The sequence below is a fragment of the Solenopsis invicta genome, chromosome 15, assembly GCF_016802725.1.
Source record: "Solenopsis invicta isolate M01_SB chromosome 15, UNIL_Sinv_3.0, whole genome shotgun sequence".
NCBI classification, from domain to species: domain Eukaryota; kingdom Metazoa; phylum Arthropoda; class Insecta; order Hymenoptera; family Formicidae; genus Solenopsis; species Solenopsis invicta.
Genome location: NC_052678.1, coordinates 8,000,530 through 8,017,786, shown reverse-complemented (window position 1 = coordinate 8,017,786; position 17,257 = coordinate 8,000,530). Strand labels below are relative to the sequence as shown.

At 43.3% G+C, this 17,257-nt stretch overlaps 1 protein-coding gene across 7 annotated transcripts in view; it reads right to left on the bottom strand.

Moving 5' to 3' along the window:
* LOC105193330 overlaps positions 1-17,257 on the bottom strand; it is a 248,987-nt gene that overhangs the window by 213,009 nt on the left and 18,721 nt on the right. For 2 of the 7 annotated variants that reach the window (XM_039458104.1, XM_039458106.1), the window contains exon 1: positions 16,739-17,184. The exons of 2 other annotated variants lie outside the window; for them this stretch is intronic. The gene's annotated coding sequence lies outside the window, so the exon portion shown is untranslated. Of the gene's footprint in view, positions 1-204; positions 6,899-16,738; positions 17,186-17,257 lie in introns of those variants that run through there. 3 more of the 7 variants (XM_026135776.2, XM_039458102.1, XM_039458107.1) reach the window with 3 other exon arrangements.

Genomic DNA, 17,257 nt, shown 5'->3' with positions numbered 1-17,257 from the left:
CTTTAATAGTTCAACATATTTCTTTTCAGATCTGTATTTCAGCAAATTGTTCTTTCCGCGTATTAATAAAAATGATAATGTTACGAATATCGTTAGATTTAATATTAATGTCCGGCAACGATAAAGCAGGACGGTGTTTTACTACCGATAATCTGAACGCGTTAAATCGACTACTATAGATTATACTTATTTCGTTTTACTTACGATGTTACGTCACGTAAAGGTTCTTACAGTTTTCCCGTTTCTTTCTTTCGTATTCCGATCTCAATCTCTAACGTTAACTTGGCTTCGTGCAGATGATCGACAGGTCCGCGTACACGGCACAAACTGATTAAAGTGTCATTTCCGTATGCCAGTGACATTAGAAGTCGGAAATCCAGAGACTTTCTGGTCGGTCTTCGTGCGACACGCGATCCGCGGCACGTGGTACATTTTAACGAGCCTGTGCCCAGTGCCTGTACACCGCGTGATTTCAGCACAATACAGAGTACTCCATTATTCGTACCGCATGCCAAATATTCACTAAACCGAAGCAGATGTCGTATCGCGCAAATGACAATACGGCCATCATGACAATGCGGTAACGGCGAATGTTAAGGTATGCGCAAGATCTGTCGCTCGTATTGTATTCGTTCATCGAATATTCCTTAATCTAATTTAAAAATCAACAATTCCAATTGATCTTCAATTCAAATTTCCTGGTATTGTCCAAAGTGATAGTCACGAGAATAGTCTATAAATTATTTCTGCGATATATTGCTTAACCCAATTATTCACCCTGTGCTTTGCGCGCAAGGGCAGATCCTTTGAATGCACGCGCGTGCACGCAAGACAATTCACGCATCCATGACAATTCACCGCATTCACCCAAGTACATACACTTGGCAGTGCATACTTGGGTGAGTAACGCACGTGAATACATACATTGGAATACATACCAACGTGCTGCTTGAATTCTAATGGTGACATCGAGTTTGTGCACACCGGTTCGCCGGTGTGTACACGCCCCGTATACGTGCACGAGGATGTACGCGTGGAAGACATCAAGGAGTGTGTCTGCTTGCAGACTAATCGAGTCTAATGAGTCTGCGCCCCGCGAGTGGAAATTAAACCCACCGGTTACAGAACGGTCAAATGACAGCGTAGTAAGTCGCGCGCGGTAATTTCAGCGAAGAAAAAAAAACAAGATGAGCCGAGCGGTGCAGCGCCGCGAGAGACGCGCGATGCGCCGTGTACGTCGTTAATAATTTTGCACACAACGTTGCGATCCGGCGCGGAGAAAACGCTCGCGGGCGGATTGCCGCGTCATCTGACCGTACGTTAGATCGCAATTTGTACACCGCACAGTTAATAGTCGCGAAAAGCCGCGGGCAAAAATCCATGACGAAAAATCTGATGCGTACGTTGAATTGAAATTCAATTAACCCAATTTACATGGGTCGACATTCATTATCGGTGACCTGCGCGCGTTCACACGGGTTCGCTCGCGGGAGCTTCGCGGCAAGAGAGCGCAGAGTCGGACAAAACGCGAACCGTGATTAGCGTGAGGCATTAAAAACGCTCGAGCAACAGACAAAATCTAATTAATCGCCGGAGAGGATATCGCAAATTCATTAGCATAAGCGAGGTGGAGCGTAACCGTGGGATAATATTTCGTTAAATCGGCGATCGATTTCACGGAGATTAAATCGGCGTGCCCTAAATAAACTAAAGTCGACGTATCTGGGCGATAACATTGGACGAGAGGAGGCTATACGCGGGATCGTTATACCATCGCGCAAACTGCGAGGGTTAAATGCAACGGGCGTACTTAAATAATGCATAGCAACGTTTTACAACAAGCATCCGTCATCAGATATGCAAATCGTTCGCGCAACAAGCGATAAATTTGCATCCTTTTTGCATACATTAACCGCACAATTACTGGCATGGTAGTATCTTTCTAGCGGATACAGCCGCTAGTATCTGCGCATAATCCTAATAACTCGTGAAACGCTTCGAAATAGGAGATACCGCACGAGTGTTTAAAGTCGACCGCCGCTTGTAGGAATTGATGTAACGCAAAGGGAACATATTTCATCTTGCACGTCGCCAACTAAGTGCTCCTCGTCGCGAGCGCGCTCTTGTCGAAAGCTGGATGAAGCACACGTGCGCCCTTTTCAAAGGTTGCGCTTTTATGCAACTTGATGGCGGAGGTCTTGGCTCTAGGCGGCTCCGAGAAGATTGAAAATATGGAATCTAGACCGCGGCAGGCTTAACCCACTTCGTGTCTCGCAGTTTTTCACTACTTAGGGCTCTCGGATGCTACTCCAAGCCGCTCGCTACCCAAATCTGCATTTTTCAGCAGCGCTGTTAACATCATGGTATCACGAGAGCATGATGACGTTGCTTTTAAATTCATATCGTACGTTAAATCCAGACTTGCCGTACGGATTCGAATAAGTTCCCAACTTCAATATGTCGAACAATTGTTCCATTCGCATTGAAATTATTCGCGTATCAGTTCGCTTGAAGCGCTTGACGAGCGAGCTTGCAACGATAACGACGTACTAATAAAATAAGCAATCAAAGCTGGGTCAACCATTAGTAAACAACTACCCTCGAAACTTGGTATAATTCGATAGGGAAAACGCGGGAATTCATAGGGTAATAAAACACAATTATCCTCAAATCGTTATGTTGGGGAGATACAAATTGCGGAGATTCGCAAGGGTCGAAAGGGTGGAACGCGGATCAGCCTAGTCCATAATATCGTTAGAAAGTTCTCACCATTGAGATATGAATACAAAGCAGCGTGTCTCGTGTAAGCCTTACATTCGTGCATACATACATGTATACGTGTATATATGTATGTATATCCACATACTAATGCCGCCACATTGCGGTATAGTGGGTCAGTTCGGTGGGCGTACTTGGAAATCGAGCGAACATACGGGACCATTCTCTTCGCAAAGTGGATTACGCCGATTACAGGACGAACTTAATTAAGGACTGCCACATAAATAACCTTCACCTTCCGCGCTGTCAAGTGCGCGAGTTACGCGAGTAATCCTCGCGCGGTTCGAATTCTTCGCGTCTTCCGCCTTTAATCCCGGCGCCGGCGCGACATGCGCCGAGAAAAACGAAGCACTAACGATAAACGAGAAGAAAAGAGCGAATGAAGATTACTCCTAATTTTGATTTATTATATCTAGGTATACGTTCGAGCACGTAAACAAAAAAAAACCAATAACCACACACACACAAATATTACAATAACGTGTAAACATTATGATAAACTTGTGTGGTTGTTTCGTACTACGGTCAATGGAATTGAGATTTAATGTAATTAATTGTTTCTCGGTGTATAAATTTTTGTTGTGCATGACAACGTTGATATTGATCACGTTTCTGATCCAAAATGGCAATCTGGTCAATTAAAACATATATATACAAGTATGTGTGTATGTATATGTGATAGATACATGTTGGGTTATCAACGACTTTAAGAGATGTAAAAAAAACTAGAGGAGAATGGACCAGATAAAGACACCAATTCAAAGTATTACTTTCATCCCTCGTCCTGTCTACTATAAGTGAGTACATCGTAGTGTTATTTAACGCGTTAAAAATCTTGTAAAAAATCAAAGGAAAGTCCTTAATTTCCGATAGTAATTCCTGAAGGGATTATACATCAAAAATAGGCCATTGAATTCTCGCGCTTCGGTCGAGAGTTCAATCTCCGAGTATCGCGACGTGCAACATTGTGGACGATAATGGGCCGACTATCGGCCTCACAAGGCCGGGCCGGTATGTTAGAGGTATCAAAAGGGAGAAGAGAAAAAAGGCGCTCAGGGATCGCTCGCGTGCACCATTTTGATTGAATTTTTTTTTTTTTTTTTGATGTACGGCGAAATTCATCCGCTCGGCCGGCGAACAGAGAGTTGCGTTTTCGCGTTCGCTCGCTCGCTCGCCCCTTCCGCCCCGCGCTTTGTCAGCCAACTTTTTTCAAGCGCGCTTCGTATCGCCACTATTGCGGCGGTGCGTGAATCGCATAACAGTCTCGATACAACGAGCGATAGCTTGGGGCACAGGCGGCGACAGCCAGGCGGCAGTATCTACGGAATGCAATTCACCGAAGACAATGCACCGCGTTAAAATGGCTCGTATAGATAACCCGATGCCCTTGTGGAGCATACCGTACGTACATAATACACATACACGGGTGGAGAGAATCGATACCCGCGTTAGGCCAGCACTCTTCTTTGCAGATCGAGCGCGCGCGGAGAGGGAGTGCAACGCGACTGGCAATAAGGATGGCGGAGACGGGACCTACCGCGTCGCGCCGCGCCGAGGAGGGTAAGTCAGAAGGTAGATGCAAGACGTCAAGATCCTTTCACCTTTTGCGACCCTATATTAGCCCGATACTGGCGCGCCCTTCTTTTCCCTCGCGTATATAACGTATTTCGTCCTTTGAGTCCAGCGAGCGGTACGGAAGCGGAGTGCTCGGAGGGTTGTAAATGGAAAGAATATGTCATCCACCTCGCGAACGCGCAGTTTGCATCCCTCCTTTGCGTCTGTCCGTCGTATAAATATTGTCATATAAATATCGTATTCTACGGATTGTGACGGAAAAGTTGGCGTATCCAACAAGATTTGCAAACGGGATCCCTGACAATTTGCGAATATAGCAAACGGAACACCTATTACCGCTTTAATTAACTGCCGTGCGAGCTAGAGGAAAGATAAGACGCCTGCAGATGTGTGAAATGATGACACCTCTCCCTTCTTCCCCATACAGCTCCACCGTAGTAAGATTATTCTTGCTACAATGTAACGTACATTACTTATTAGAGGTACATCGAGTATTAGCTTAACCCGGAACGTCTCGCGCCGTTTCCCTTATATCATTCGTTATCCGAAATGTATATCTCTCCTGAGCACACACATACATTCGCGTTATAGACGGGAGACGTTACGTAAGATAAGGCTGTGAGGAGGAGCTTCGTGAGAAAAGAAGAGGGAATTTAAATGCGCGAGTACGCGGGGTGGATGTGTGTATACACCGGAACGACACGTAACCATCCACCTATCTTTCTTTCTCTTTCTCTCTTTCTCTCCCCCTCTTTCGCTCCTTCTGCCGATGCATCGTATGCATACGTGCGAGAATATACATCGCCGCGGAAGCGGTCGAGAGAGAAACATCGTGCGCTCACGCGCATAGACACTTTGTACACGGACCAGAGTTGAGAGAGCGGCGCGGGATAAGTGACGACAACGACGCGACGGTGTCGCGGTGGAAGAAAAGGAGAAAGAGCTTAAACGCTCAAGCGCGCGCGCCCGCGCGCGCGAACACGCGTGCGCGCTACACGATACGCGTGTATGCATGTATAAAGATTATACGGGCGACATATGTATGCGGTTACGCGATACGATATTCCGAGTGTGCTAAGTGCACGCGAACGCCAAGTTCGCCGCGTTCCAGGTACATACGTGTGTGCTCGCCTCGCGCCCGGGCGGCTGCTGCTGCTGTTGGGGTGCCGCGTGCGTGATCGTGCCTGCGCGTGCACCGACGCTTTACATAATATCTTTGCTATTGTAAAATGCAAAGCACCGGCACGAGGGAGTCCTGCTGAGCCAGCTTTTCCCCGCGCCGCGTTTGCACACTGTACCGTACCGCACAGTTCTCTGTTAGAGGGCGGAAGGAGAGAAAGCTACGGGTGCGGCAAAAGCTCGCGGAAATGGAGAGGAGACGCCTAGAAAGCAAGTTTTTGTCTTCTCATGTAAATCGCGATGTAGCCAGGGCGATTGAAGGCTTAAGCACATATTTTTATATTCCCTTCTTCCGTCGAAAAAGGAACCTCCCTCCTCTCCTTCAACCTTCCACAATCTCCCTTGCTTGGTCTCTGAGGAAAGTGATATAGTGTCGCAGCACGCGAGAGCGTATCTCGATGGCTAATACGATGGTACGGTCATTAGCCGTGTGGGATAATTATTAAAATAAAGCTCGTGGAAGTGCGACCAAGGGTCCAGTCTAACCGAAACTGCAAACTGCTCCCTACTAAAACCACGTATCATTGTTACAGTTGAAACAGGAAAGTGTACTTTCGGGAAATTTCAAAACGTACCGTACTCGCGATATAGTGTGTACGCGCACATAAGCGTTAACATTTCAAAATTTCATTTTTAAACTAATTCACAATTTTCATCATTAGAAGCTACGGCATCATTTGTAGAACGGAGAAACGAGCACAATCGTTAGCGTGGTGCGAATTTATGATACTCGTTATTCTCCGGGATATATCGCAATCAGAGTGTCTACTTGAAACGTTCGTTGGATTGTAGAAGAAGTCCTCTTGCGATACCCGCTTGAAATTCTCAACAAGTAACCTGCAATCTCCTCGATCATTAGACACCTTCGATCGGCACCGTTCAATTGCACAACTGAAAAGAATTTATCGTGCCAAGCAGCGATAGCGATAAGTTCATCTATCATATTTTCCTTTGAAAGACCGCGCCAGTGATTCCATTGAAAAACAGTCTGTCGTTGTAAAAAAAAAAAACATCATATGCGGCATAAATTCGCGGTTTATTGTCGTCGATACAAAAATAGAAAAAAAAAATCTAACTGTTCTCCGCTGCGCCGAAACGTAAAATAAAAGCATCGATATCGACGGTGTAAAAAAGATACCCCGCCAGTGCCCCCTGAAAGTGCTCGATTTTTACAGACCCGCGCTCGCGGTCTGCAACACCGGGAATACATTTCGATATGGAGATATGATCTTCGTACGCGACGGACGCGTGAAAGATTAATGGCAAAGCGGCGTACGTAGTTTTCGGTTGAACCGGCCCCTCGTTGATGGGATTAAAAAATTCAACGACTCGCGGCAGCGCGAGGTGTCGGCCTCGGGATAATGCACGGCGCGCCGCGCCGCGCCGTCGCAAACGCCGACACGCATCCTACGTGGAAATAATAATTTAACCGATGATATTTATTTAGCGGGATTTTCGGCGGCCGGGCCGCCCGCGTGAACACTGCCCGACGTTGTCTAGCGTGCCGTCGCGATTTTATATTTCCGCGGCTTTGTGGCTGCAATTTCACGGCGCGACTCACAAAAAGCGAGCTCGCTCTTTCGTTCACGTGCAATTAACCGGCACACGTCGGCGGTAACCTAGCTATGGGACGGTCGATACAAGAGTGCACGCTGGAAAAAAAAATCGCACATCCGCTCGTGCGAGTCCAGTGTCGCTATGGACGCGACCAGAGGGTAGTTACTTCCGTCCGAATAAACGTTCGGATTTACATGTATATTTATAATGTTATTTTTCATTATTTAATAAACCGCCGAGAAATAATGCCATTGGAGGAAAATTCAACATTATTAATTTGCCGATATTTCGCAAATAAACAAAATTCCCTCGCGGGAGCTCGATGTAAATCTCACATGCGTGAGCCACATGCTGGGAATAACTCCGCGAGAATGTAACTTCTTCCAGGATCTTACATTTTAACATCGTCGCGTATCCGTCTCTCTCGCGAGAGAAAACGAGATTTCAGTGAAAACACTCGAACAATACGCCGGTGAATGTATACGTGAAGAAGTGACGGTGACACAGCGACTATACTATTCCGCGAGCAACTCGAACTCGTGTCGTAACCGCGTTCCGACACCTCGTCGCCATTGCCACGCAATTAAGGTAAGCGTTACACCGGCAGCGAGATGCCACTTTGTGTTTATCCAAGTGTGCGTTTCTCATACCACCGTTTACGTGCCGCTTTTAGCGGCTTTACGGCTCTTCCACGCGTGAAAGAAACATTAAAATCAACGTAAACGCGCGCGTGTGCCTACGCCAAAAATACTGCTCTAGCATCGCGTGCTCTATATCACGGATCCGCGGTATGATTTACCGTAAAGGGGAGAATGAAATTGTCGCCGCGTATGTGTAATTTATTTACAGAGAATTTGTATTGCACCCCTCGCGCGCACGACTAAATCCTATTTCGCTGTACATAGATCCGCGGCACTCGAGGACGAGTTAGATTTCCGTTCTCACCCCTGCAACAGCGAATTCACCAATTTCGCGGATTTATCCAAACGTAAATAATTGATAGTTCGGGAAAATTGTCCCACATTTTATTTGTTAAGTGGAAGAGACGATTCGATAGCATCGCGGCTTAAAAAAAAAGAACCTACAAACGCGTATATAAAAAACTGCGAGTATTTTAAAAATAGTTTTGATTCTCGTAAACTCGAAAGTAAGCTCTCTCCGCGTGAAACAATGCCTACACATAGAATATTTTACGCGCACTCCGGTGACATATGTGTAAATTATACAGATCGTCGCATATATGGCCCGAATGTTTATACTTTTCGGAAGGAAAATCAGAATCTATTGGGAAATCCGCCCACTGAATTTCCGCGAGGATATTCCACCGAGTCGCTCATATTTCACATTTCGGCCAACGAGTGCGGGGGCACGTTTTCGGTTAGCAATATTCCGTAGGTCCGTGTATCCACGCCAGTCTAAGTAAGCCTTCCGGGTCCCGAAGGAAACGTTTACGACCAAGTTAGCTGCTAATCCCGGCCATAGTTATAGTCATTAAGCCACGCTTAAACCGACGTTATTGCTTGCATTAGTTTCCGACCGGGCTTTCGCGTAACGCTCAATTTCGGCATGGAGATATCGTACAACTTTATTTTGCGCCGCGGTCGCGGAAATCCCGTAGTACAACTGACACAAAGTTCACTTTCGCCAAGTACGTAGTACGGGACGAGGCTTCAGCGAGTAGGTATATATTTAATCAAAGCGATTAATCGAGCAAATACGTATTTAGCATTGTGCTAATGTGGTGCGTTACTACAAAGCGATCTCTCCCAAGGTTCGCTACTTCTCGCTTCATTCGGTCTGCCTCTCTTGGACGCTACCTGCGGAGTATGTACGTATCGCGTGGTGAGATCTAGGCAAAGGCAACGGTTGCAATCCTTCCGTGCGATAATCAAAGGAAGACACATCCCGAGCGCGTACGCTCGTCAATACAAAGGCAATCAATGATCACGAACTAAATTGAATTTTGCAAAGCGAGACGCCGTCTCTCAGCTGAGATTCGAGACTACTCGGGAGCACTTTGTTTACCAACATCGGCCAACTGATTTTGATACTTAAATAATCAATTGAAAGAGACGAGAAGGACCTCCCATTAGTCTCGAGTACGGTGCATAATTCCTCCTCTTTTCTAGCCGCAACCCTCTGCTTCCTCGCGCGCGAGGTAACGTAATCCATTTTGAATTTACAGATTACGAGGTTGGGTGGATCGCGGGGATTTATGGCATTTGATGGACGCCTATTTACGACCACGCGCGCAGGAAGCGAGTAATCAGTTCGGCTTCGACGATGCATTCAGCGCGTCGCATGAAACATGCACAGAAAGTCGGTCCGTTATTCGATGTACGGCGCGAAATTTTCGACTCTCGCTCTCAGATGATATTTTCTTCCCGATGTCGATGCGGCGCGCGACGATCGATATTTCAAGGAGGGTGCATTTAGGAGTGCACCGCATCATTCGTTATTCCTCGATTACCCGTACCGCACATCCGCGAGCTGATACGTAATCCGCCGTTCATCGGTCGGCAACAGAGAAAAATCCACTTATAGTCGGCCATCGGTCCGCAGTTTCAAAATTAACTCTAATCTAGGATCAGACCCCGCTTATAAAGTGCGGCGGAGATTTATGAAAAAAATGGGATCGACGGACGATGTCGGGCGGACGCGCTCTAATTGCGCTCGACGACGGACAGGCTTCCTCGCCGGATAATTGTACATTATTCCACGTCGCGGATTTCGCTCGGCGCGGCCGGAATTTGTTATACGATGGGGTAGACTTAAGAGCGTACCAGTGGTGGCGGCGGCGGCAGCGGCGGCGGCAATGTAACTTCGCGGTGAAAAAAGTTTTAAGACCGGTTAATGCTTAAGAAATTAAAGCCGTGAACTTTGGCCTCCAACGTTTGTTGATTATTTCCATAGGTATTTTTTCAAATCTCTCTTCTTAGATCTAATACCAAACTCTCCTCTCCTTTAACAACAGTACATTGAATTTTCTTATTCTCATTCTCCCCAACCGAAACTCATTCTCCTACCGACTTTCTTACGAACGCTTGTATACTCATGAATATTTATATCGAAGATTGAAAAACGTTTTCTTATAATGTCTGCAATTTAAAAATTCATTTGATTTTTCCATTTACAAAGCTATCGAAAATAAAACTGCAGCAAGCAAAAGAATATTCTTTGTTCGTACTGTAATCTACCTTTAGGGCAGAGAGAGAGAGAGAGAGAGAGAGAACGTTTGCTTCAGCATATATAAAATTCGTTGGGTGATATTGTCACTGAAATAACACGCACAAACGCGCAACACAAACTGGCGGTTTTCATTCCGGCGTTTGCGGCTTTTGTTACTTTGTTACCAGCGCGATTCATATTTTCACCGATACATTCGCCATTTATCTGATAAACACGTGTAGGTAAATCGAATTTTACGAACACGCTTTTGAGGTCAGAAATAACGGATATGAAAGCAAGGAACCATAGGGTAAGCAGGGTATTATCCGCGAACGTAATGTCGATCGGATAATATAAATCTCGATTATGCGCCGCGGAATATATCGAAGTGCGGAGAAAGCGAGAGAGAGAGAAAGAGAGAGAGACAGAAACGAAGGGAGAGAGAATGCGAAGCCACGTATCCGACAAAATAGTGCAGCAACGTAGCGTGCATAAATTATGACGTAAACTGTGAATACCTAATATCACTCTCGTTTTATCCGGCCTGCCGAGTGTACCATTATCGTAGTCGAGATGGCGTGATAAAGCGCAAATTGGCACTGATCATAATCTCTTTGCTATATCAGATTGATCACGCAGCACTATCGCACAACAACAACAACAACAGCAACACACGTACAAGAGGCACTGGCTCTTTGTCGACTTACAACTTAGAATTTTCGAAAATACAGATTGAATTAATTTCGCTTCTAAATTCGGTTATCGTCTATTGCGTAAAATAACGCTGATAAGCCGAACTGATCCTCGAACTAGCGGAACTAGTCTGCGATCATGCAGCGGCTCTTCCGATTGCTGTTGAGAGTTAGTTGAACAATGTTGAGATAACGTTGGAGACGAGCAAAAGCCCGTCCATTCAAAGCGGTCTCGTAATATCAAACTATCGTTAACCGTTATTCGACCAAGTGCCATCAATTTCTCGTGTGTAGCTGTCGTGATGTCGGTCTTCATGTCCTGCCATGTCTCAAGTTGAGACCTGACGATAAAAGCGATGGAGCTCGGTGAATCTCCAGAATTAAATTCATGAAATATTGAAAAACTCACGTAGTTGCTAAAAGGCTACTGTATTCGTCGCTAAAACCGTGATTTCATTATAAAGAAAGGAAAAAGGTAGTCTTAGAATATTACGAGTACCTAGACACGGTAAACGAACAACGTCTGCCTCATTATATCCATTATTTCTTCCCGGTGCCTCCCCTTTGAAGAAAACCCTACCATTTCATATATTCTTTCCCTTTTTATGACGGCGGAGCATTATGTGACAGTGTAATATGAAACTGGCTATTACGTACATATACGTCTCTTAACCATATATATTACTATATATGCGTCATATGTAGCTATGTTCCACTGAAACCGTTATCAGGAAAATCCGGAAGATTTTCACGCAAGAGATACACCCAGCTAACAATTGCAGAATATTGTATGTATGTATTATAAAAGAGGAACGTAAGAGTCGTACGCATATCCACTAACTCTATTTCATAAAGAGAACACAGATTCGACTACATTGTCAAATATCAAATATCGTCTTCCCAAGATTTTATACTGATAATAGCGACAATAAATCATTGAATCAAAATATCTAAACTACATTCATTTTAGTATAATAAGCGTAAAGAGACAAGCAATATCAAAATGATAAATTATTCATTGGCGCTGTCTAGACGCCGTATACTTCGCGCCACACACGATACGCAATTTTGCCGCGCAATTTAGATTCAGCGCAACGAACAATCGAAAAGGCGAATAAAAAGACGCGAAACTTATTGCAAATGCACGAACAGACCTGCACATGTCGCGAATCTCGCACGCGGTTTCCGGTCTCCAGAGCATCACCATGAAGAATCCGGGCGAGCTTAGTACACCGGCAGACATTCGACCGCCCTTGCTTCCCCATCGAGGGTGGGTGTTCCGCGAAAGGATACGATAGAGAAAAGGCGGGAGAGCTAGCGCGGAGGGACAAAGAGGCCGAAAGAAGGAAGGAAGAAAGGAGAAAACGACGGAGGAAGGAAGGAAGAAGGAGCGAAAGAAGGGCAGAAAGTGGAGGAGGAACCAGAGGCATCATCCGACCCTCGACTCCCCAGGCGCACCCCTTTTCTCTTACCCCTTGCACTCTCTTCCTCGCGCTACTCCACTAGACCACTCAAGGCACTCTTCGTGCCTCCCGCCATTCTACGCCCTTCACCTTTCTCTCTTCTCTCTTTACCTCTCTCGTTCGTTCGACCTTGTTTCTCGCACTTCGTCACTCTTTACTTCACGCCATGCCTCGACTTCATGCGTACCGCCAAATGGGGTTACTTACTTCGCTCCTATAACGGCAAATGTGCACGTGGTGGCAAAATTGTTGTTAACCTTTCATGAAAACTAATTTAGAGTATTTTACAAATACTTGGAAAACGCATTCTAGTCATAATTACTTGGGGAAAGAATATTCACGTAGAGAGAGAGAAAGAAAGAGAAAGAAGAAGAGACCTATAAACATTTTTACGACGTGGAATTATTCTTTTACCCCATCCGATATGCGTGCTCAGCAATTCAGCCCCTTTCATTAAGAACGTTAATGACGGTTACTGGTCGGCCAACGACCGCAGTTGCGCAAGATCTCGCAGAGAGACGGGTGAATTTAGGCGTAATTAAATACGCGCGTCGGCCTTGATATTATTAAAGTTACAATGCAGAAGTGTATTTAATTAACTTCCGATATTGGCGCCGCGCCGGTGCGATCGCATGCGCGCCTACCTACGGACGGACGGACGGACGGATCAATTTACGTCGAAATTATTGTGCACCGTTGTTGCCCGCTGTATTCATAATTCAATGGTACATCGGGTTAATATTAAATATCGAATTAGTACGTTCAATCAACCGCGAGTGCGGAGCGCTTTTGTCGGAAATTTATAGAAATTACCACTATTTTTGAGTTTTAATAAAGGTCGCCGCGACGAGCGAAATTTTATTCATTCGCGTTCGCTAACGCGGCCAATTTATCTGAAATTTATTTACACATCACCGCACAGTGACTAAATATCGAATGTAAGTGCACCGTATTACCGTCAACCAATTTATTAAACAACGAGCCCATTTATTAAACAATGACGTATCCAGTTAAAAATTATATAAATATTCCCGCGCCAACTCCGCACTGGCGTTATTAGGAATTCTTAACATAATGAAATAATAATGATTTAATTGAAATGAAGCTAATTTCGCACATAGTCCAGACTTTAATTTGACCAGCCATTATTACTACTTCGTGTTCAGAGTAATTTTGACTCGACGTGTATTTGCAGTCATACGTAATATTCTGTATATTTTAGTATCAAAATTAGCATTGTAATTAAAAAATTTAACCGTAAGTATACGCGTATACACAATTCTACGTTTCACTGAAAAGTTATACAAAATATGAAAATTGTGTGAGGGAAGACAAATATTTTGTATGCGTAATTTCAGGACAAAATTAACTTTACAATATAAATTATTTCGTTCAAATTAAAAATAATATCAAATAAATAATATAAATTTCAGTTGTAACAAATTCATTCTGTCCTTGACTGAGTTTGACGATAACGTATTAGATGTATCTTCGTATTTTTTTGGACGCAATAAAACGCCCGAAATTGAAACAACGTGCGCGTTCAATTCCCAAATTCTTTACGCACGGGAATAAAATTATACCGATTTGTTACGCCCTTTTATTACGAAATCACGTGCGGCGAGGCCATAATACGAACAGTGATAGTTACTGCTTCCACGAATTTGTAAACGCGCATTCAATTTTAATCGATGTCTGACTAATAAAAATACGGGAAAAAATGAACGAAAGGATTCTCCGCTTGCTCATCAAGTTTGACTCATAACGTTTCATCGAATCTAAACTAAGGGTTTATTATATATTGCATCTAAAAATATACTAACACCTACTTTAAATTAATATAGAAATTTTTTTACTGAGTATATAAATATATTTTTTTTACAATAGAAAGAAAGAGTACACTGTTATAAATGTCATAAAATTTAATGTATTTTAAGTTACATATTAAATTTAATGTACCAATAGGTAAAAATTTTAAAATAAAATTAGTGCACTTTTGACAACATTAAATTTATATTAAATGTATATTAAATGTTTTTTTTTAAATGTATCTGCTTGAAATTTGCTTTCGTTACATTTCATTAAATTTTGTTACCGATTTTTATCAGTGTAGGCATACAAGCTAATAATTATTTATATCTTCACAGTAGAAAGATATTTATCAATCGTGTTATTTTAAACTAATAAAGAATGATAAATATACTTTAAAATAACAAAAACCTATATAACACCATTAGTCCAATAATGTAGTATATTCACAACAAAAGTTCTGTTTTTAAAATACAGAACAAGGTTGATGTGAAAACTGTTTCATACATCACTTTTTCAACGACTAAGATAAAGTTACTGTTTCGCGTTCGCGTTGGAAATTCGGCTAATTCGATGTGCGAACTCGCGTTGCGGAATCGGCTGCATCGTGCGGAATAGTAATATCGAGGCGGACTTAACCTCTGGTACAAGTAAGATCTAATGAAGCAATTCAACTGCAACCGCAGCCCACTTCAAAGTTTTGAGAAACACCGTATTGTACTGTCAGTATATTACAAACTGCAACGGCGGCCATACCGATGCCGCAGCCCGATTATATTTCGCGAACTATTATACTTCGAACGATCGAACATGCGGTGTGCAATACGGAGTGCCGACATCGCCGAAAACATGAACCCCCTTCGCATCCGAATGTGGCAATCTGTTATACGCGATCACGTAATGCGATTGCCATACTTGTAAAAAAAAATTCTCGCTATATGTTTGCACGTATCAGTAAAAATATCAGTAATATTCACATACTACGCCTTTGTCAGAGAAATTTCCACAGTTTTAATGAATAAGATTAAAATAAAAAATCTGATAAATATTGTTTTAGAGAGAGAATATTGTTTTAGAGAAAAATATATCTATAAAATAAAAAATTAAATTTTTATAACCATCGCTGAAAACAAGAACCCTTTACATTCGAGTGCGATAACATACAACTAAACAAGATTTTCACAAAAAAATTTTACAATATTTTTGTTCATATATAAAATGCCAGTAGTATTAACGCACAATATTTTCAAAAGAATTCAATTTGTTTTAGTTTTATTGAATAAGATTAAAAAATACATACGCGCGGAGAAGCATTTTAGAGAAAAATATGTCTATAAAATAAAAGAGTCTAATATTTATGAACCATTCAGAAATGTAAATTCATTTTGCATTCAAATAAAACTACGGCAACGTATCACAAATATACCGGAATAAAGAAAATATATTTTTTTAAATATTTTTACTCATAATAAAATACCACTGATACAATAACCTACTTTTTATTGGAAACAATTTAACGTTTTCTCAACTTCTCTCCGTAGATAAAATTAAAGCAGTTTTATTTTCAAAATATTTAAGAAAACATAAATCTGATATAACATAATTATAGTGTGTTTTATTATATATTATGTCGGTTTCCTATTGTATTTTCTGAAACCTTTCCCAAAACACAAAACTTTTTTTACTTCAATTTTACATTGCATTTCATATGCAATATCAAATCCAATATAAACTCTATCTAAATCATAATGCTAAAAACACGAGTTTTTAGTTTCCGAATGTGGCAATCTACGTGATAACGGAGCACTGTCACGATTTTACATACAATATATTTGATAACGTGCAAAGTATAAAAAAATGCTAAAAATGATTTCAATCGCATTCACGAGAACAGTTAAATTATTCAATCATTTGACTTAAGATCTTTTTATATTGGCCGTTCTAAACTTTCGATATCTATATCCTTAGACGTTACCGTCGAAATGAAGTTTGTCTTTCGACTTTCTAAGTTCAATGCTGAACTTTCTTTTCATTACATCTCCCGCAGTAAATCTATTTTTACATTTGTTCAATCGGCGAACGTAACCATTGTTTTCAACACACGAGAGAATAAAGATCGATGAAAACTTCATTGAAAACTTCATATTTTTACCGCGCATTTAACATTCAATTCGATTATCGGATTCCGATTTTTATTTGAATAAGGATTAAATCCATCTCCTTATAATACAACTATTAAGGCTGTAAGATGGTAAATACGACGATAAAATTTTTATGTCCACGAGAAGCGTCGAGCGTTTAAACATTTGTCGCGGCCGGAAAACAATCGTGATCCGAGATTCGGGAATCGAGTGCAGATTCGCCAATACAAAAGCTCATCGCTGTTGTCGGTGTAATCCGAAATTTACCAATGGTCGATGCTCTTTTCCGCGCCGCAACCGCAGTGTGTTGAGTAACAATTATCGGCCGCAAAAGCGGCATCGGTGCGGTTCGTGCGACAGGACTACCGCTACTCACCCCGTCCACCTCGTTACATGCTCCGACTCCACTCGCCTCGCCGATTAGTCACGAGTACTCGCGTGGGACGAAGGGCCGGGGTGGCGTGCGCCGAATCGAAGGGGGTGCGTCTGCCGTCCGCGTCGGTGGAGGTCGTGCCACAAAAATCCGCGATTCACTCACCACACCTGGGACCCACCGACGGCTTTACTTTAGGCTAAACGGGAGGGAGTTACAAGTTCAAGCGCGTACGCGAAGCGCTCGCGTGTCGTTGACTCGTGCGAATCGAAAGAGAGAGCGAGAGAGAAAGAAAGAGAGAGAAAGAGAAAGCGTGAATCCTTTACTGAGCCGCGTAATAAATGTGCTCGCTCGCCGGCGACGTCGGGGACCGCGCGAGGGCCGAAAAGAGCGACGACGACGACGTTGGTACCGCGGCTCGCCGATGCCGACTGTCGACGGCGGCAGCGGCTGTCGGCGCGGCCAACCCTTCGGCGCGCGCGTGCGCGTGCACCCCGACACACCGCCACCCTCCGCCGTTCA